Source organism: Cebus imitator, unplaced genomic scaffold (assembly GCF_001604975.1).
Source record: "Cebus imitator isolate Cc_AM_T3 unplaced genomic scaffold, Cebus_imitator-1.0 Scaffold60, whole genome shotgun sequence".
Classification (NCBI taxonomy): domain Eukaryota; kingdom Metazoa; phylum Chordata; class Mammalia; order Primates; family Cebidae; genus Cebus; species Cebus imitator.
In genome coordinates, this window is record NW_016107375.1 from 11,446,994 (window position 1) to 11,470,363 (window position 23,370).

At 37.2% G+C, this 23,370-nt stretch overlaps 1 long non-coding RNA gene across 1 annotated transcript in view; it reads right to left on the reverse strand.

Annotated features, from left to right (window-relative positions):
- Positions 1–5,057: 5,057 nt before the first annotated feature.
- The window catches only part of LOC119471398, a 122,057-nt gene continuing 103,744 nt past the window's right edge, over positions 5,058–23,370 (reverse strand). Inside the window, exons 3-5 of the long non-coding RNA XR_005200446.1 lie at positions 17,429–17,522; positions 6,797–6,886; positions 5,058–5,171 (exon numbers count right to left, since the gene is read on the reverse strand). This is a non-coding gene — a long non-coding RNA (uncharacterized LOC119471398). The remainder of the gene's footprint in view (positions 5,172–6,796; positions 6,887–17,428; positions 17,523–23,370) is intronic.

Sequence of the window (23,370 nt, forward strand, 5' to 3'; positions counted from 1 at the left end):
AGATATCTAAAATGATGATTCTTGAGCAGTTTAGATCCATTGTTTGGCTCTGAGCATGAATGGCTCATTGTGTACCTTCTATACCTTTGACACTAACTTTCCACAGCCTCTGGGTCCTCTCTCTATCTCTCTCTCTTCCTCTTTTGCTCTCTCTGTCAACACACACACACACACACACACACACACACACACACCTCATTGTAAGCTGTCTGTATATAAACCAATAAAGCCTTGATTTTTCCTTCTTAATTTGGCAACTGACATAGTCTTGAGTCCTGGGCAATATGAACTATCTGTATTTATTTATGTGGTCAAGGATGAGATTCATGAACTTACCAGGAATCAAACAATTCTAGACAGAACAGATAAAAAGAAAGTATATATTTTAGAAATAGGATTGCAAATAGGAAAGGAAGTGAAGACAGAAGTAGAGAAATAGCTCATTTCTGCTAGGTTAGCAATATGCCATCTGGTCCCTTGGATATGAGAGAAAGCTAATGGAAGTTAATATTAAGACATTGGGTCTTTTGTGAGGCCCACAACAGATACACACAAATGCATGTACACATACTACTTCTTTCTGTACCAGGAGCTGCAGAGACTTTGACTGTCCTGTCTTGGTGATTGTGAGTGCTCATCCTCTCAAGCTCCTTCTCCGTGAATAACTCAGAGATGGGCAGCAGTCCCCCTAGCTTCCTTCTTCCCTCCGCTCCCTTGCCCTACTTTTCTTGAAACAAGCATATACATGTTTTATGTTTTGAGACGTTCAGTGCTAATCATGACAGTAAAAGAGACATATAATAACAATAATAAACTAGAAGGAGTTACAAACCTTTTAGGATTTTATGTATGATCAAGCTCTCTTGCGTGCATTTTATAAGATGCTCTGAAATCCATCCATCCATGCAGCTAAATGATACTCTTGCATAACATTTTTATAAAGTAGATCTCAGTCCCAATAGAATCATTTTGACTTTCTCTATATATTTCCTTACTGTTGGGTTCTACAGTTTAATTAATGAATCAGTTCAACATTTAGAATTTTGGGTTTATTTTTTGTTTACTTGTATTTTAAATTCTAACGAGGCACTATACATTTCTGTACATGAAATAGACCAAAGAATGTAAAATCAGCCACTGTCTTCATGAAACATATCCTGTTTAGACAATGAGTCAAAGACAAATTTAATTATGTATGGCCTAAACTATTACCAACGCTTAATGTTGTCCAGCTAAGAGATAAGGACTGCTATAGCAAATTACCACTAACTTGGGCTGGATTGAAACAATGTAAATTTATTCTTTCACAAGTCTGGAAGCTAGAAATTTGAATCCAAGGTGTCATCAGAATGTATTTCTTCTTGGGGGCTCAAAGGGAGAATGCATCCCGTGCCTCTCCCCCAGCTTCTGATGGTTGCTGGCACTCCCTGGCATCCCTTGGCTTGTAGAGGCATCACTCCAATTTCTGTCTCCATATTCACATGGTATCCTCCTTTCTGTGTGTCTCTGTCTAAGGAGACACTTGTAAGTCTTCTTATAAGGACACTAATCACATTGGATTTAGGGTCCACTCTAATCCAGTATGATCTCATCTTAAATAGTTACATCTACAAATATCCTATTTCCAAATAATGTCATAATATGAAATTTTAGGTGGACATCAGTTTTCCAGGACATTATTCAACCCACAACAGAGAGTAAATATGGGTCCTGCTACTTACCTGAAAAGCAAGCTTAAACAAGATGTTATTATTGAATACTTTGTTCATCTATCTGTGTAGTATATATTTTACTTTTCTACACAATAGGGAGGCTTACATGGACTTTCAGGGTCCATCAGATCATGCAGTTAATGGCTACCTAATCACTATCCAGACCTTCATTTGAAAACCAGCGCACACTCAGAGTCATATAGCCAGTGCCTGTGAGTCTGGAAATAAAGTGTATTTTGTTTTGATTTTAACCTATGGACTTGTAACTTACCCAACTAGTCAGAACACTCCTAAAATAAACTTTATAATTAAATAGCTATTACTAAATATATTTGTAAAACTCCAAGTAAAGAACTAGGAGTTTAAAAATAAGGCATTACTGTTAAAAATGTTCTATCTGGTGCTTAAAAACTTAAGCATAAAGCATAAAGGCATAGATATTGCAACACACACATACACATATATACAGACAAAGAGACAGGGGTCTCCCTGTAGTCTCAACCACTTTCATCTGGTCAGAAGAAAGTGTTTGATATTCACATTGCATAATCTCATATCTATTTAGAAGGAAAACTCACCCTCTCTCTAGTCCTCAAGTATCTCTGATTCTTGTCATAGCAGTTGTGATAGACAGAGAGAGAAGAGAAAGCGAGAGCACTTGTTACAGTAATTTGAGGTAAGCTTGGAGCACTTTGGGCTCCAGGAGCAGGTCTCATGAAACAGTATCTCTGTCTCTCACTGATCTTCTGCTATCTTTCTTTCATCTGCCCAAGGCAGGACCCTAATCTATTGTGGGTTGAAAGATCCTTATTGCATACCCTATAACAGGGGTGTCCAATCTTTGTCTTCCCTGGGCCACACTGGAAAAGGAAAAATTGTCTTGGGCCACACATAAAATACACTAACACTAAAGATAGCTGATAAGCTATTTAAAAAAATAAATTGCAAAAAAAAAAAAAAAACCCTCATACGGTTTTGAGAAAGCCTACAAATTTGTGTTGGGCTGCATTCAAAGTCATCCTTGCTGCACGTGGCCTGCAGGCCATGAGTTGGACCATCTTGCCTTCTAGGAAGGAATGCTACATTGAGATACCAAGAAAAGTCTGAACAGACAGGTCTTGCTGGGTTTAGATCATACTCTTTTTGTTCAATCACATTTCTATATAGGTTTTCATCATGCCTGTGTAATGAAGTCTCCATAAAACCCTAAGAGTAGTAGGCTCAGGAAGATTCTGGTAGTTAAACATCTGGAGGTTCATGGAGGGTGGTGCACACAGGCAGGGCTTGGAAGCTTCTTGCACCTTTCCCCATGCCACATCCTATCTTTATCTGTATGCTTGTAATATCCTTTATGATAAACTGGTAAATGTATTTCCCTGAGTTCTGTAAGCTCCTCCAGCACATTAATCAAACCCAAATAAGGGGTCCTGGAAACCCCAACCTAAAGCAGGTTGTACAGATGTTCTAAAGGCCCAAACTTGTAAGTGTTGTTTGGGGTGTGAGGAGAGTTGTGGGTACCAAGACCGCAACATGTGGGATCTGACTCTATCTCCAGGTAGTGTCAAAACTAAGTTGGAAGACACCCTGCTGGTGTCTGCTGCTTGGCATGTAGGGGAAACTCTCACATTTGGTCACAGAAGACTTCTGTGTTGTTTTTCTTCTGTGATGATTGTTACATGGTATGAGAGCAGAGGAAAAACAGTTTGAGTTTTTCCTGAAACAGTAGGTTTTCAGCCTATCTTTAAAAAATTTCACACCAAACCTCTCCCTGGTCCCATCATGCACTTTTAAAGTTATTTTGCCTCATAATAAAAATAATTTGTGAATATGGATTAGATGAAACCTGGATTAGTAAGCCTTTACTCTGGACCCAGATGGCCTGGGTTCAAATCCAAGCCACTGTGAAAATTAAAGATAAAATGCATAGAAGATGGCTTATATCAAACAGCCAGGCATAAACTGACTATTCAGTAAATATGAGGCATGTTACTTGTGTCATGACTCAGGGCCAGCCCCCTAGGCTTACAAGATGTGCAGTCAAACACAGCTCTGTCTTAAAAGCGGTCGATATTTGGTTTAATGTCCTATTGTCACTGTTTGGAATTCGTAACACATTTTGTCTTTGAACTTGAGTTTTATTTGTGACGTTCAATGGAACAATGGAGCAAGCATGTGTGCAGAGGAGATTCTCTCAACATGTGGGATTAACTTCCTTGCTAACTATTTGCATTCAAAATTCACAAGGTATCAAGAGCACAGAATTCCAAAGGACCTAAGTGAACTGGAGTGCAATGAGACTCAAAAGTACAAGGTAAGTGTGTAACATCTATTACTGAGTGGGCCCACACTGTTCCCAAGAGGCCACACTTTCCATTTGAACCACAATTTGCTCTGAATGCAGAATTAAGACATGAGCAGTCTGAGAGTGATGAACAATTGAGGATGCCAGTCATATCTTTCCTTACACAAGTCACTTCCTTGTATTTCAGCTGACAACCTACATTGAAAATAATGCCTTAGTTGGAAAGAGAAAGGTAGGGCAATACATAGAGAGTACTGCTGGAATGTAAGAGTATCAAAAAGTACAAACTATCAACAAACAGCTGAGTTAGTTTTGTGCAGTGTCTCCCTTGTTTTGGTAAGAACAAAATACATATGAATATATGTCCTTGAAATACAAATCGTGCAATACTGGTGATTCCACATACAATTTCAATGTTCTTACATTTGAATTTAAAATTGGCATTGTACAACATAAAGATGAATAGTAACATTCATGCTAATCATTCAAATTCAACGTTTCAAGAATGGCATTAAATAGCAAATAAAAATAACATGGTAAGTCGATCAAGAGACCTGCAATAAAGGAAAAACTTTATGTTACACTAAGTTACGGTCACATTTTTCCTGCTTTTTAAACTGAGACCCTGCAGTTCCATTTTGCATTGAGCCTCAGAGATTACATAGCCAGACCCCCCATCGCTATTATAATCATTATCAACAGGTCTGGGCTGAAGCTTCGTAGTTAAAAATCACTAGGAAAACTAGAAATAATCTTACAATATTACTATTCAGATCAGGAAACCGTACCTTATCTATACGTCAACACAATTCTCACCCTGTAATTTATTGCTAAAACTAAGAATATTTTTTAAATTGCACAAATATTGGATTCTGAGGAATGTCAGATTAATTATTTTATATTTCGTTCACATTCCCCTCATGAAGAAAGTGGCAGCATCGTGTTCCATATCATCCCAGCTAGAATTGGCCTCTCATGTCTCCGAGTGATGCATTTTTCCAGTTGGACTGCCCTTGTGGCAGAGAGCTTGTTCTTCCCTGCATTCTGGTTACTCCTGGTGCCTCAAATTTTTAACATCCTGAGCCTTGGGGCATCCTTGTCGCACCCTTTATGTTGGTCAGACCCTCACACAGTATCATCTAGCTTTTCCCTGGTGACTGAATGAGTGAATAGGCCAAGAAGTTGAGCAGACTATAGATTTTTGTAATAATTACAATGGGAAGGAGGGCATCATATCCTGAGATATTACATTAAGTTCTGGTTTTGACTACATTTATGCTTTCACCAGAAAGAAAGCAGCAATGTGTCAGTTATTATGGAGTGTTTTCTCTATCTCTCAGGAATGGGGCTGTTTGATTCTACTGTTTCAGTTTATTATTGTAAGATAAATAATAGTTCTTCCGATGGAAAAAGAGGAGAGAAACTCTGATACAAGTGAACACAGAGACATTGGACACACTTTCTAAAGGTAAGAACTGCCTAAGTCTGTCTTCAGTGGATGCAGCTTTTGCCCTGTTAAACATCTTCAAATCCAGATTTCATTTATGTAGTCCCACCCTGAGCAGTGGAGACTTTCACCCCATATATTGCACTGCACAATTGACTTGCTGCCTTTTGGGGATGGGGGAAGTTCGCTCTCCTCTGGTGCTTCATGTATCATCTGGTGCCAGAGGCAGTGACGATACAACATTGATGGACCAATGGACTAATCCAATATGGCAAATCCTATATTCCTGTTTGGGTACAAATGAATGACCTCATATACTTCTGCACACATTCAACAAAATGATGAAAGGGAGAAAAAAGCCAAATGGAATTTCCTGATCATTGCATTCCACTTTATTTCTCTGTTTAAACTTTGTAAGTGAATTCAATGTCTGTAGAAGGCAATTGATGGCTCTAACAGAAAAGGAAAGAAAAATGTTAAAGCCCCAAACCACAATTTGAGCACTGTTAGGCTTGGTTCTCGTCCTTTGCTGGGATCCTCAGCAGGACTCTGCACCTTACAGCCTTCAAAGACCATCTCAGCATTTTAGGGACAAGGGTTGTAATTCTGCAGAATAGGGCTACAAACCCTACACCTGCAGCCTTTTATTAGTTGGCAAGAGGGGATGACAGAAAAGTGGAGAGGACTTGACTATGTGTATATGAAGGTAAAGAAGTGCTGTTTCAATTTTGCTTGAAGTTTCTCAAATCTCTCATATAAGGGATCATGCTTCATGCCAATCACTTCAGCTTCTTCACAGCCCACCCCATGCATATTTTCAACTTTAACATTCTACAGTGTTCGACCACTTACTTTCTCTGCCTATCTCATTCCTGTGCTGTATTTATTGGCCCTGCCTCCTGCACAAAGTCTCCCCTAATCAACCAGCCTAGAATATCCTTCTGTCACTGTAAGTTTCTGGAAAAGGTGTTATATATTACCTGTTTGTCATCATGTTTCTCTGTACTTTAATTATGTTTTGCCCAAATATATGTTTCTTCCAATTAAATAAGTTAATTAAAAGAAGGTCTAGAATCTTTATCACCTACAGTTCCTGGCAGTGCCTTTTACATAATAAGTTCATAATTAATATTTGCTAATAAAAATTACTGCTATTCTTTAGCTGAACATATAGAGACCATCTGCTTAAAAAATATGTTTGTGTGCATGTGCCTAAGTAATTTTTCTCCATATATGTATATTTTAAATATTCAATAAAAGGATTTAAAAAACAGTTGATTTTTCTCACTTTGGTATATCTACACTTCCTGAAAATAGGTAAAAGACAGAACCTACATTTCCAAGTGCCAAGGTCCACTATAGACTTATCTTGTCCCAGGAGCAGTCTTTTTTTCTCCCTCTCTTGAGCATCAAGGACCAGGAAGTCTGATTCCAACATGATTATATGTGGATGAAAAAAGGAAGAAGGAGGATAAATCCATCCATTATAATGCAATCAGCTGATTTTAAAAATCAGTGTGTATTAGCCACAGAAGCAAACAAAATGTCCAGGAAAATTGTGCCAAAGGCCCAATGGGTGTAAACAGTTTATGCAATGCAAGGAAGCAATACTGCAGTAAGAGCTAAAAAATAATTGAATGTGAACACTATACATAAATCCAGATGAGATTCGAGCTATGACCTTGAGGTGAAAAGGCTCCTTAAACTGCAACCAAAACTTTCTATTTGGAAGTGATTAAATCTCTGAAAATTCTTCTCTTTCTTTGCATTCATGTTTCACACTTTGTAATGCTCACATAAAAAGGGCACACATACCCACACTTTGGTGTTTACTTTCTTGTTTTTCTTTTCTTCCCAGATACCTGGTATAGGCTTTACTGCAGAACAGTGTGGGTGAGCCCTTTTCACCTTTTGATCATGGTTTATAATTGTCAATGCCAGGTTAGCAAGCTTTCTAATGGAAATTACCAGTGCACAGAAGAATGACAAAGCAGTCTTCTCAGACGGAAGAAGAAGTGTAGTCTCTGGATTCCAAGTCATCTTTTCTAGGGCTCACAAAAATTATGAGGGCAGATTAAATAAACTTTTACATGAAACGTAACAGAATACCCCTCAATTCTGTTGCCATTGCATTGCAAACTAGACAATACCAGCAGAGAACTAAAGTGTTCAAAGAGAGGCTAAGCAAGGTTTTGTCCTGATTTCTTTTCTGTGGCCTCATAGCTAAGTTTGAATCCAACTCTTAAGACAGGGTTGCCAGTGGCATTTACAAATTTGATTCTTCCTTTCTCACCAGACAGGTGTTAGTGATCACAGAGCTCAAACTTATTTCGAATAGTAGCTACCACACATACAGTGGTTTCTGAGTTCAGAGCTTGAAAGGATTAAAACTGGGTTAGGAGGAGGAAGCATATTTTCCCAACGGGCAATATTTATAACAAGAAGAAGGCTTTTTCCCACCCACTCTACAAGAATAACATGGAGGAAAAGTGAATCCAAGCAGTGATTCTCAAAATGGTAAGATGTGGGCAGACTTAAGAAATATACCTTTCTAATTCCCAGGCAATTTATGTGTGTATGCCTAAGTATCCAATTAGCAGGCACAGATGCCATTTTGCATTAAAAATATAAAAGGTTTTACAACTGCAAACCAGCTGTGCCCATAAATTTCACCAATCACTTTGCAAAGGTCTACCAAGAATTTGGACCTGAATATTTTATAACTACTTCCCTCAACATTAAAAGAATCAAAAATTGATCAGCAATTTTTTTTGTCTGTTAAAATATTTTCCTCAAAGAAGAATAGGAAATAACAACATATGTGCAGTGATAAGCCTCACAGAAATCAATGGAAATAGATTGTTTCTGACCCACAAAAAGTCTACGTTGAACAACTGCTCTTTCTAGTGGAATTTTTTTTTTTTTGCAATGACAGGAATATTCTATATATCTCCTTTTCATTACTGTAGCTACTTGACAAATGTGATAATTGAACACTTAAAATGTGGCTAACGCAAGTGTCAGAGTATATTCTTACTTTTATTTAATTTTAACTAGTTTAAATAGTCACATGAGGCTAGTGGCTACCACACTAAGCAGCATATTTCAAATTATTCATGCTGTTACTATATCAATAAACAAATGACAGTCTGAGTCAAATAGAAACCTGCTGATTTCTAGCCATGTGACTCTATACAAGTTAACCTGTATGAGGCCATTTATTTAATAGGGCCAACAATAATGGTTCTTCTCATATTGCTGAATAATTAAAAGCATAATGTATTTAAATTATTGGGCCTCTTGTCTGAAAAAAAGTAGGTTTTTAATCAATGTTTTTTATTTTCCCCTAACTTTTTTATTTTCTCTTTTCTTTCCTTCCTCTTTTAGATAGAGAAGAAACACCAAGAAAAGTAGCAAATATACAGTATCCTCAATATATTGCCCCATATCCAGTAAGGGATATTGCTATACCTGTTACTTCATTGTGTACTTTGTTCTAAATCAAAATTTTACATGAAGGTTCTCACAATCTATCCTAACCCACAGGCAACATTTAGGAAATAATACGACGCAGTCAATGTAAACTGTGCAGGACAGTCGTGGTGGCTCATGCTTGTAATCCCAGCACTTTGGGAGGCCAAGGAGGGTTAATAAGTTGAGATCAGGAGTTTAAGACCAGCCTGGCCAACACAGTGAAACCCCATCTCTACTAAAAATACAAAAATTAGCTGCACGTGGTGGCAGGAATCTGTAATCCCAGCTACTTGGGAGGCTGAGGCAGGAGAATTGCTTGAACCTGGGAGGCGGAGGTTGCAGTAAGCCGAGATTGTGCTATTGCACTCCAGCCTGGGTGACAGAGCAAGACTCTGTCTCAAAAAAATAAATAAATATTAAATAAATAAACTGTATTTATTTCTCTTCTTGTTCTTTAATATTTGCAGTATTAAAATTTGATAAAAAGAAAAATTGTCCAAATACTTCTTGAGAGAAAAATGATTGTCATTGGACCTGGAAGAATAGGTTTAGAAAGTGAAATGTCATAGAGAAGGAAAACAAAATGGGGGAATAATTGCATATAGTTTACATTTTTAGTTTTGATATGCTTAACAAATGTTAGCAAAGCTTAATTGTCAATGTTTAGAAACTTATTTGTTCAAATGAAGGAACTAAGGCCTCTAGGAAGATGTGACTCAAATAGAAAAATGAAAACTCCCAGCTCTCCCATCCTCCTCCTTTCCCAGGCCTTCCTGCTTCACAGCTATTTGGGAAGAAGACATATCCACCAGAGGCTGTTTTATCTTGTTGTTTCTTTATATTCTCCTCACCCCAATGTGTTACTTCTTTTCTTCCCTTTGTTCTGTATTTTATGTTTATTTTCTTTTCAATTATACTCCTTTTTATTTGTTTATTTGCTTGTTTTATTATTATTATTATTATTTTGAGATGGCATTTGGCTCTGTTGTTCAGGCTGCAGCACAGTGACATGATCTTGGCTCACTGCAACCTCCACTTCCCAGGTTCAAGCAATTCTCTGCCTCAGCCTGTGAGTAGCTGAGATTACAGGGGCCTGCCACCACACCCAGCTAATTTTTTTTTTTTTTTAATATTTAGTAGAGACGGAGTTTCACCATATTGTCCAGGCTGGTCTTGAACTCCCGACCTCGTGATCCACCCATCTCGGCATTCCAAAATGCTGGGATAACAGACAAGAGCCACCACGCCCATCCTGACTGTTCCATTTTCTCAATGCATTTTCTCTAGGTATAGTCAACACAACTTAGTGACTTTGTTTAAAATGTTGTGTTTCGTGCTTGACAGGAGTTGGAAGAGAGCTTTAAGTAGTTGATTTGTACATAAAGTTTTCACTTTCTGTTTCAATCCACAGGAAAGGTGATCAAAGAAACTAGCCATGTAACTAAAACCACCAGAAACTCTTGGTCTGTTTGGGGACAAATGGCCATTATGAACATGAGAATACATGTTTTTACTAATGTTGAGAACCTGAATGACTCTAATTTACAATTTTGATTGTGCACCTATTGAAGGAGGAAAGTTATCCCACAGAAGAAATGAAACATGTAGCTAGCATTTTGCAAAAGTATAGGAGAACATACTTTCTTATAAAGAAATTGAGTAGAACATGTACCCACACATAAATGTGGGAGCTTCAAAGAAGTGGATCACAATTTAAAGAATAACTAAGGAATAGCAAGACCCTGACTAGAGACTAGCTTCAAGGTATAGAACAGCATGAGATAAAAATAGGATGAGTAGACATAAAAGAGTCAAAGGTCAATGACAATGGGGTCCTAGATGGCTTAAGGAAAATATTGTTTTTCACCTCCCTCAGATTTATAGTTTCTTCCAAAATTCCTAGTAAAGCACAACTAGCACCCCCGCCCCCGGGAATTCTGCAGTGTCTTTGCATATAGATGTGCACACTTCTTAACACCTAAGACATTCCATTTAGTTGTTAGCTCTTGAGTCCAGCGGTTCTCAATCAATTTTTCAATTATCTTCATAAATTTCAGGTTAAAAAAATTTGAATGGATTAAGATGTTCTCACCTGACTAAGATTGTCAAGATGTTGAGTTTAAGCACAAACCTGGGTGAAGAGCCTCTCTGTAGGACATGTTTGAGATCTGGGTGTTTTTTTTCTGCCTGATTTGTTACTCATTAAACATGGCCTTTAGGAAAATATGGGTGACCCAACAGCAAATTATTGACTCAGATCAAAGGTAAAAGATAAAGAAATAAGGAGGATACCAAGATCCAAAAGAAAATGTTCTTACTGCTCTTCTCTGATATTTGCACATTTATTTAAACCTACTCATAGAATTTGCATATTACTAATTCTGTCCACTTCTCTCATCAGCTTTTGGAAAGACATCATGCAAGCATTATATTCTCCATTTAATAGATGCAGAAACTAACATCCAGCAACTAAGTGGGGTGTTCAAGGTCCCTCAGCATAAGGAAGGCAGAGAGAAAACTAAAACTCTGTTCCCTTTTCATAATGCAGTTTTTTTTTCCCTCTGGTGGTCTCATATTAAATTGTGCAGGTAACATAAAGGAATACAATCCAAATAGACTCCAGGTAGGTGGGAGACCTTCTTACATCAAAGAGTGTCTTTATCTTAGAAGGCAGGCTTTTGTTTTTAAAGCCTGGCATATATTTTTTTTCTTTTCTTTCTTTCTTTTTTTTCTTTTGTTGCAGTCATTAAAATGTGCCACTGGTACCCTGTGTGCTGACTGTTCAGGGGTTTCTAAGGAAGGCATTGTTATTTATTATGTTCAAGAGGGTTTGTGGAGGAATAAATTGCATACACATAGTGTGATGGCAGCTGGCAGTCAACTGCGACTGCTGTTGTGCACTTCACAACATGTTTTATGTGGCTGGGAACATTTACATTAAGGTCAATTAGGTTGCCAAAATAGAGAATCGCAGCTGAGGGATGCTTAGTGGAGTGCATTGGTGTTTGGCAGGGGAAATGGAACTGATAATCCTACATGTGCTTGGTCTGCCAGCTGGTGGGTGGTCCCAGCCTTGCTGCTGGAACACTATTCAATTCAATTCAGCAAATATTTATTGAGTAACTAGATTGTGCAAAGCACCAGGCAAAGTGCTCACGGAGCGTCAAGTCAGCACAAACCATGGCTCCAGTCTTTAGAAAGGTTTTCGATAACAATAGGTCCCAATATCTAGCAACAATCACATGATCAACATATATTAGACATTGTTCTAAATGTTCTATATGTGTTTACTGCCTTAACATTCATAGCAACATTCTAAAATAGGTGTTCCTATTTCCTTATTTTATCAATGAGGAAACTTGGTTGGTGAGGTACAAGAGTCATTTGTGCTTTTGAAATAGTTTTTATAATTTTCTCTTTCTGGGCATATGACAGATGGCATTTCACTGTCACTTTGAAGTTGGGTGTGGCCATTTGTCTGGCTTTAGTCAAAGATATGTGAGCAGCAGTGATGAGTGTCACTTCTTGGGAAGGTGTTTAAGAGGTAGTGTACAACTTTCCTGCTACCATGAATGAATTAGAGCAGGGACATTGCTGATATAAAATACTCACAAAGTAGAATGTAATTTAAGCCTCTCAGATTTTTAAGTTGTTTATTGGTAGCAACATAATGTAGAATGGACTGTCTAAAAGGTAAGATCAAGAATAATAGACATGTGAAGTTAATTGTCAAAAAACATAGTGCACGACTAAGTTTCAATGAAAAATAGCAATAATGAAAGCAGCTGCCATTTTTTAAGTGTTTGGCAAGGTACTCAGCTCATTGCATACATTTTCTTTAGTACTCAAAACAAACCCACAAAATAGCAATCTACATTTTATAGATGAGAAACAGAAGCTCAGGGAGGTTAGAAGAACTACTTAAAATAATGTAAGAAGATAGAGAACTATGAAAAAATCCCGGTCTTTTTTGTTTCCAAAGCTCACACTGCTCCTAAAATAGTCTGGAAAGAGCTTCTGAAAATCACTCACACTTCAAGGCTCTTTTCTTTCTTCCCTTTTCTCTTCTTTCACATTTCTACTTTTTCCTCCTCTCTCCCTTTTCTCTCACCTTTCATTTCTTTTTCCTTCCCATCATTTTCTCCTACTTTCTACCTTCTCATTCTATCCAGATACTTATTGTGTGTTTTCTTCCTGCCCATGTAAGAGGTGTGGACTTTTCCTCAATGTTGTCTTCCCATTGCCATTCCTTGATGGAAGTAATTTTTTTTTTTTTTTGAGATGGAGTTTTGCTCTTGTCGCCTAGGCTGGAGTGCAGTGGCACAATCTCGGCTCACTGCAACCTCTGCCTCCTGGGTTCAAGTGATTCTCCTGCTGCCTCAGCCTCCCAAGTATCTGGGACTACAGGTGCATGCCACCACACCCAGCTAATTTTTGTATTTTTAGTAATTCTTTTATCTCCCCTCTTGAACCCTGTTTTTCTGTTTGTTGCTTTGTGTGATTTTCTTTCTAGCTATCACCACCTGACAAAATTGGACACCAACTCTCAGCCAAATAATTTATGCCATTATATTATTTTTTTTTTCATCTTGGTTCTTTTCACACTTGGCTAACTGCAAAGTTGAACATAATCTCCTAATATTTTCAATGACCATGTTAATGCCTACGACTAGGAAAAAGCAAAAATAAATTTTGAAAGACAGCAATAAAGAAATTAGTGTTGAAAGATAGTATAAAAGTAGTGATAATAAATTTCATGGTTTTCTTCTCACTGTCTTTTAGAATTTTCTCATTAGTCAGTTAGGTTAGATTCTGAGATGTTTTCCTTCCCTCAAGAGAATCAGCTCTTCCTGTGCTAAATTGGCATAACACTATATAAAGATCACCAGAGTTAAGGCCAAATTTGAGTTATGGAATTATAGTCCTTACGTAACTCCTTTATTTCTTTTCATAAAATTGGTGACTAGAAACTTTCTCCATTCTTACAATGTTCTACATTTCCACTCTAGAACTTCCTTAACAATTGTGGATTCTTTTTAGAATCCATGATTCAGACTGGTTAGAGAAAATAGAGAGAAAGCCTTCCCCCTCTTTTTTTTTTTTTTTTTTTTTAGGCCAAGCCTCCCTCTGTCACTCGGGCTGGAGTGCAGTGACGCGATCTCAGCTGACTGCAGCCTCCATCTCCTAGACTCAAACCTCCGAGTAGCTTGGATTACAGGCACATGCCCTCACACCTAGCTAATTTTTATATGTTTCGTAGAGACAGGGGTCTCACCATGTTGGCCAGGCTGGTCTTGAACTCCTGACCTCAAATGATCTGTCTGCCTTGGCCTCCCAAAGTGCTGGGATTACAGGCATGAACCACCACATCCAGCTCAAGAAAACCATTTTTTTAATCCATAATGTGTCACAGTAATATTTGCCATATAATATTGAAATTGTGTTTTGCCCCCACAAAACTGTGAGTATGTTTACAGTGAACATCAAGATCTTCACATTGCCATCCATGTGCCTAGCTCTTCCCCTGGGACATGGGTGGCCCTCGGTAACTGACTGATAAGGTGAACTAAAGTGATACTTGAAGGTTGTTCCTCCCCTTGACTATAGTTCATTCCACACTGCCTTCTATTTTTGAGAGGTGACTTTAGTTTTTACTCACCTCACTTCCTCAAAATTCTCTTTTCTCCACAAAGTGTCTCTTTTTCAAAACCAAGGTTGACAATATATTTACTAAGTAGTCATTAATTAATTATTCCAAGCCGAGTAGATTTTCTCGGTGCACTTTAAAGGGGCTGGCTTCTTTCCTATTTTCCTAAGTTAATTTTGTATGAAATTCTCATTAGCTTCTTGAAGAGGGCACTAGCAACTGGAAGCCTATTGCTGTGGTTTAAATGTGTGCCGTTCAAAATTCAGGTGTCGCCAATGTGATAGTACTAACAGCTGAAGGCTTTAGGGGTAATTAGGACATGAAGCTCCTTCCTCAAGAATAGGATTTAGACACTTATAAAGAGGCTTCACGCAGCATTTGGTTTCTTGCCCTTTTGTCTCCTGCCATGTGAGGACACAGCATTCCTTTCTTCTGGAGGATGCAGACTTCACTAAATAGCCAATCTTACAAGGGCCTCGATCTTGGACTTTTCATTCTGTAGAACTGTGAGAAATAAATTTCTTTTTAAAATAAATTACCTAGTTTGTGATATTTCGCTATAACAGCAGAAAATGGACTAAGACACCCGTGTTTTCTAAGACTCCCAGTGAACTCAGCAAAATAGGTCTTTTTCTAGCCTAAAATGGCCTCAATGCTTTTATTCAACAACAAAAAATAACTTGCATATGCTTTGCCAAGTGCTGAGTTAAGTTTTTCTGCTTCAGGTCACATGACTCATTTATCTACCAGATTCTCAGGTCCGTGCTCTCCAAATTCTCCTTTGAAAAAAAGAAAATGATTTCTACAATCTACTATTACAGTTTGGCAAGATAAGAATACTTAAAGCATATTAATAACAAATATCGTGAAGATTCAAAATCATTATTTTTAAAGGGATGACTGTATGGTTGATCTGAGCAAAAGTTTTGGAATTAAACAGGCTTAGGTTAAAATCCTGATTGAGCCATCTGTCAGATGTGTTCAAGTTACTTTATCTCTGAGTCTTCAGTTTTTCATCTATAAAATGGTAATAAAATACAACTCAAAGATTCCCATCATGATTAAATGCAATAACACCTGGAATGTTGTACTTCTATAATAAATGGTAGCTCTTGTTATTATAATATGATTCTTGTAAGCAATACTTGAAGAATTGAGATCTGAGAGAAGTAAAATAATCAAGGGAAGCAGGATTCCTTAGGTCCCTCCCAAGGACCATCTCTCTTTTTTTTTTTTCCTTCTTTGTAAGATGTAGAAAATTCCATCCACTAGGATAGGATCTGAGGGAAAAGAATGCCTTTTTGTTTTGTCTTCACCGTGGGTGGATTTTGATAAATGTTTGGTCAATTAGAAGCTGAAATTTGTATCCTTCTTACAGAAGTCTCCTCTCAAGTCTCTTCACACAGATGCCTGCAGTATTAGGACCTATCCAAATGTCCAGACTCCTTTCAGTATTAGATGACCAGAAGAAAATAGAGTCAGCAACCCTGCAGTCTGCCCCTAAATAACTCATCTCAATAGCTTCCATCAGAGCAATATCATGAAATAACACATTAAGTCATTTCCTAACAACTTAACACCAAATTCAGAAATAAATTATAACAAAGGTGGAACAAAGTTGGAATTCTTGCTAGTTTATACCTGCAGTATCCATTGCAATGGACATATCTTTTTAGTATCGTCCCAGTAGAGTGTTCTGCAATCTCAAATGGAAGAAGTTGTTTCCCAGGGTACATTTGGAAATATCTGGAGAAATTTTGCTTGTCATAATGGAAGGAAGGGGATGCCACTTGTATCTGGTGTTTGAGGCCAGCAGTGTACTAAATATCTCATAATGCTCAGGACAACCTCCCTATCACAATAATCATTCAGCTTCAAATGTCAGTGGTGCCTAGGGTAAGAAGCACTGTTCCAAAGTCTGTATACACTTATTACCAACCCTTCAATATCAGGTTTGATCTGGGACTCGTTGCCACACTTCAAATCTCTTGGGTCAATGTTTTAGTTTGTTCTCACATTACTAAAAAGAAATAAAAAAGAAATACCAGAGACTGGGTAGTTTATAAAGTAAAGAGGGTTAATTGGGTAGCAGTTTCACAAGGTGTACAGAAAGCATGATGCTGGCATCTACTTGGCTTCTATGAAGGTCTCAGGAAACTTACAATCATAGTTTCCTGAAGGCCAAGGGGGAGGGAAGTATCTCACATGATAAGAGCAGGACCAAGAAAAGAGTTGCCAGGGGTGCTACACATATTTTTTTTTTTTTTTGAGACAGTCTTACTTTGTTGCCTAGGCTGGAGTTCAGTGGTGCAATCTTAGCTCACTGCAACCTCCACCTCCTGGGTTCAATTTATTCTCCTGCCTCAGCTTCCCAAGTTGCTGGGATTAGTAACCTATTTCATGAGAACTAATTTGCTGTCATGAGCACAGCACGAAAATGATGGCGCTAAACCATCGGTGAAAAATCACACACTTGATTTAATTACCTCCTACTAGGTTCAACCTCCAACACTATGGATTACATTTGAACATGAAATTTGGGTGGGGACACAAATCCAAACCACGTAAATCAACAAAACTTCATTTCCTTTCTTCCACAGCAGAAAGTCATACTTTCTTGTTTTTTTCTTCTTGAGTCCCCTGTCTCAAAGTGCTCCCTGGTAGTTTCTGTCTGTTCTCTCTATCTCTGGGTAGTGGATAGTAACATTCATGGGCAAAGATAAAAAATGGGGCCTCAAATTTTAGTCCAGTCCTTTTAGTAAGTGTATTAGCCCATTTTCACACTCCTGATAAAGACATATACGAGATTGAGTAATTTATAAAGGAAGGAGGTTTAATTGACTCACAGTTCTGCAGGGTTGGGGAGGCCTCAGGAAAATTACAATTATGGCAGAAGGTGAAGCAAACACATCCTTCTCCACATGGTGACAGGAAGTAGTACTGAGCAAAAAGAGAAAAAGCCGATTATAAAACCATCAGATCTCATGAGAACTCAATTACTATCACAAGAACAGCAGCATAGGGATAATCACCCTCATGATTCAATAACCTCCTGCCAGGCCCCTCCCATGACATATGGATATTATGGGAACTATAATTCAAGATGATATTTGGGTAGGGACACAGCCAAACCATATCAGTAAAACTGTATTGTACATAAGAATCCTATAATTTTAAGGATCTAATGATAACCTTGCATTTCCAAAAAGTAGATCCACAGAAACTATGTCATTGAGATGTTCATATTTAATGAAAAAATAAATTTCAAATATCTTACATTTGGAAAATGCTATGATGAAATTAGACAAATTTCTTTACTAAAGGACTTTTTTGGGCTTTTAATATGCTATTATGTCTTGAGAATCCACAAGTAAATGATGATATATGAATCTTCCTTAAATATATTCCATCTCAAAAAAATTGTTTTTAAAAAAGATAATCTTTCTGGACTCTTGCTCAGTAGTCTGCAACTTTGCAAGTTATGACTCATCTAACTTGCTCATTTGACTGAGACCCAGAAAGTGAAAGGACCCATTCCAGCTTACATGTTCAAGTTTTTCCAGGCAGGGGATCTTAATATAAGAGTGTTGATTCTGATTCACTGTTCTTTTCAATACATGTTGGTGACAAAAGAAGGTATTAATACTAGTAATGCATTCTGATACTGCAAGCATTTCCACTTAATTGAATGTTTTCTTTAAAATTTAAGTACTCACACACTGACATAAGAATAACTATAAACTAGTGTATCATATGATGCCATCTTCATGTATTTATTCTCATGCAATATTTTGGTTTACAACTAGGTTTACAAATGTTTGTTAACTTATTTATGCATGGCTAAACCAGCAATAGTTTTGTTAAGATTTCCCTAAACATTATCAGCTGAAAAAAAAATTATGCTTAAGTTGATTGGATTTACCTAGTTCTATGAACCAATAATATTTTGCATTCATATAATAATTCTTTGGAATTATTTTGTACTGGAGTGCACCTTATTTCACTAAAATACTTATTCTCACATTTTTGTTCTATGTGATGTTCTGGATCATTAAACACAGATTTTTAGAGTCTTACCCTGGGTCCACTGAAAGAAGAACTTAAGGATTAAAGGTAAGAAAAAAGAGAAAAGGAGGTAAGCAAAGAGGTGAAAATCGTGATGTGATATGCTATCTCGTGGCTACCACTCTGCAATGAGTTGCAAAGGTTTCTAACCTTTTTAAATTTATTTCTACTTTTCTACATTTTACCAACATATATTGCTTACTTTTTCAAATTTCTAATTTTTGATAAGATCTCAGCGTGATCCACTTTTATTTCCAAACTCAACTACCAAATTTTCAAATTTTCTCTGACCTATTGGAAGGGAATTGATTTGATCTTTTTCTGAAATTTCTAAGCAGCATATTGACATAGCTCTTAAATATTTATTTATTTATTTACTATTTTTTTGAGACAGGGTCTCCCTTTGTTGCACAGATTGGAGTGCAGTGGCACGACCTCAGCTCACTGCAACCTCTGCCTCCTGGGCTCAAGTGATTCTCCTGCCTCAGTCTCTGAACAGCGGGGATTATAGACATGTGCTACCACGCCCAGCTAATTTTTGTATTTTTAGTAGAAATAGGGTTTTGCCATATCGCCTAGGCTGGTCTTGAACTCCTGGCCTCAAGGAATCTTCCCACCTTGGCCTCCCAAAGTGCTGGATTACAGACATAAGCCACTGCACTTAGCCTGCATATTTCGTGAAACAGTCATTATATTTTATGTTTTATAACAGGATTTTCTTTGGACGTGTCTGATATTTCTATTAGATCATAGGAGTCCTAATTGGACAACTACATTCCCTTTTAAAAAATCTCTGGATTGCTCACAGCACTTTGGAGAGGGTTTTGCACATTTTCCATCCTCGATATAAATTTGCTAAATAATTGCTTGTTTAAATTTGTTCACACTTTCTTTCAATATACACATGTATAGTCTTTGTCTTTTTCCAGTCCTGACTTTTAAAAAATTTTTCTTAGGAAATTTCATTGATATAGGCAATTGAAGAAAATGCACACAACAAAATGTTTTCTTTATATAAATCTTAAAAAATTGTTGCTGAAAGGAATAAGATGATGTAGTTAGAAGTACAGCAGGCCTATGTTTCTAGGCTTTGATACTAATTAGCTGAACAACCTTGAGAAAGTCATCTTTCCTTTCTAGGCCTTCATTTTCTTATCTTTAAAATGAACTATAGTGTTTTCTATATGAGCTACCACACAGGAATTTTCGAAGGAACAAACACTATCACATAAATACATTTTGGAGGTGCAGAGCACCATATAATTGCAAACACTATCATGAGTAGAAAATAATAGAGTCTTTGAGTAGGGCAGCACTTTGAAAACATTTAGCCCAGTCATCTTACGTTAGTGATGAGTATACTGGATACTAGAAGGTTACAGAACTTGTTCAAAGTCACAGAATTGGTTGATGTCACAGCACAGAAAAAACACAAGAATTAAATCACCCACTTCTATTCCTTTTAAAATTCTACTCCCAGCTATCCAGCTCACCTGATCTCTCCTGATTATTAAATCATTTCTCTCCTCCCATCCCCAGTGCTCCTTTCTGTGGCACATGATTAATTTGCTCCGACTCTTTGAAGAGGTCAGAAACACTGTCATTGGCATTTGTGTAAAATATTTCTACCCTTCAGTGATTCTAGGCTTTTAGGGTTTGACTTTAACCTGGTATCCCAGTCAGGTCCCTGGGTGGCTAGTCATCCTGGCTAGCATCTTCTTCTTCTTCTGGTCTCTCTATACTAAGCCAAATTGCCCTGAAAATCATAAATGAGTATCTTGACTTTGCTTATTTGATAACCTGACTCTGCACTTTATTTGAGTAATTCTCCCAGACAGACGGTGCCCCCAGCTATTTGGGCATTTAAACAGCACAGATGACTTTTCTGCTGTACAGTCTACAACTGCCAAAGTCAGCTCATGTCCTCAGCCCTTCCGCATTCTCTGAGATATTTTTGGTGGGTTATCATTCAGGTATTTCTACAGATGGAAGATTAGTTATTTTAATTGTGTACTTACAATACATGGGATCTTGAGCAGTAAAATTAAGTACAAAGTTTGTCAACAAATTCTAGCCTTCTGGTTTCTAGACACGTTACTTGGGTGCATAATACTATCTTTTGTAATTAATTTTCATTCATGTTGTTATTATTTTGAAAAACATGAAAAATAGAAATACCTTATTTATTAACCTACAACTCAATTTGTATTTTCTTTCATTCAAGGCAAGGATGTTATATTAGTTGCCTTTGAATCTCAACAGGCTATTATTTCTTTTGACAGTGAAAAAAGTCAGAAAATCCAAGCACTTTCCTTTGGCAGTAGTCAGATGAAACTCATATATACAAAATGGAATGAAAAACTGTCTGATGAGCTAGACTTGAGGCAGGAGGACAGGCATCATATATCTTATTGTTTTATTTGCCTTCCTTGGCCCTCCAATAACTATTCCCAATTTTGTTTTGCATCATCTGTTCCCCAAAATATACTCCTTAGGCTTTTATATTTATAGGTCCTACTTTCCTTTTCATTCCTTTTATGTTCTTTTTTTCCTGTTTCTTCCCTCCCCAATTATTCTATGGAGGTTTTTATTGACTTTGGCCTTTGATAGCTCTATGTATTTGAAAGCAGCCATTCACCACCTCCTCTGGAGAAGTACCAATAAAGTGCAAAACCATTATCACAAAACTGTTTCTTAAAGTTTTGTCACATCTCAGACAGCTTCATGAAGATATGCTGAATGGATTTGTTTTGTTTGTTTTGCTTTAGGGATTGCTAAGGGCAACAGGCAGTCCTGAAAGGGATTGTAAATCATGAGTTACTGTGACACATCTTATTTGTTGCAGTGGGTATTTGCTTTCTTTGGGCCAAAAAATTCAAAATTTTGTTCAAAACTATTTTTCGATGTCCCATGCCATATCAGAAAAATGGTGCATGTCTTCTTGCCTGAAATGGAGAAAACTCTCTAAATTGCTTTTAAATAATGTCCAATCTCAGGCCAACAAGCACTGTATTAAGTAGCAACAGACTGCTGTGAGGAGAGAGAGAGAGAGAGAGGCAGAGACAGAGACAGAAATTCTAGAATATGCAAAAACAACAAATTCTAGAAGGCTATTACAAAATGGAAGCAACAACTAACATCAGCCAAGGTAGATCATCTGAATACATAGACTATCTAAGTAATGCTCATTGTGCTAGGTCTTTTTTTAGGAAACTCTGTGGTGTTCAGAGAGGCCACTGGGAGTTCTACTTGCACAGTTTTACTCTGACATGGTGGGCTGCTGTTTAGGCAGTATCAATATATTTGCAGTGATGGAAGATGTTTGGGTTTATTCTGAGTGGAAGATGATTTATTTTTGTTTGTTTGTTTGTTTATCTGTACTTTGGAAATCCTGACAGAGGAGCCTGAAGCTATCTACACTGAGCATTGATCTGTGCATCAGCAAGTTTAGAGCTTAAGAGGGAAATCCAATCTGGAGCACAGGCCTTCTACGATGTGATCATCGTGCCCTGTGTGAGGGCCACCATGCAGTGGGCCCTGAGAACATGGTGTGAACAACAATGATAAAACGTTCTTGACCTCAGAGAGTTGAGGTCTGCTACAATAGGAAAGAAAATAGGAAGCAGTGTCTACGTTTCAGATGGAAAGGAGACAGTCAGAGGGACTTAAAACAATAACAACATAGTGATATGGAATTCATGAACGGTGGTGTGATGAATAAGCAATTTTTCAACTGTCTTCACTTTCATAGAGTGTTTTAGGAAGGTAAATATTAAAAAGATATCAAAGTAAATGAAATTAGAAATACACATTTCATTTTGTGAAACCACAATTCTTTGTCTATCCTAGAAGGACTCTATCAATAACAAACATAGCTCTCCATGGGACATCATGACTCTCTAAAAGATGCTTACTGTACAGATGACTTTTTTTTTAATTTACAGATTTTTTTTCTGAATACATTTAGTGTTTATGTCTGGTATACATTTCATCCTATATTATCTTACACTTTTATCCCTCATGGAACATTCAACAAGTCTTTACTAGTTGGTTGGTGAAAGCAAAATGGATATACATTTCTCCTATTTGGCAGACATTTTTTGGAGGGTGTAAATTTAATAAATATATACTGAGAACTTTTTATCTGCATCCTATACACAAGATATTGCACACATACTAACAGAATAGTACAAATGTCATATAACTAACATATAACTAATATACATAAAAAGTAAATAACAATTCAAGGCAATCATAGCATGTAGACAGTCAGGTTTCTGTTAGATTCATTAGTTCTTTCATTCACTCTTCAGATTATTCATTTGAAATGTATCTTCAAATTTCATTCAAAATCTAAGGTTCTCTAATTGTATAGTATGGCTTCAAATCCATTCACTTGAACTCTTCTTTATGTGTGTGTTCTCTTTCCAAACAGCCCTAAGAAGAGAGGTCAGAGGACATAATTTCTCTGTGAATAGTCTCTGAAACTCCGGGAAGCATGCTGTGAAAGCAAGTAGCTTTCTCTCCATGGCTACTGGCTAAATAAAATCAGTGTATATAGGCACATAAACATATAAATAGAGATACATAAATACATGTACTTTATAAATGTTGGGTCTATATCTCAGCAATATTTTGTCTCTTATTCTGAATTGAGTCATTTATCCCAAGTAGTCTTTTGCTAAAGTATAGAATAAAGTTTTGGGGCATTGTGATATATTCA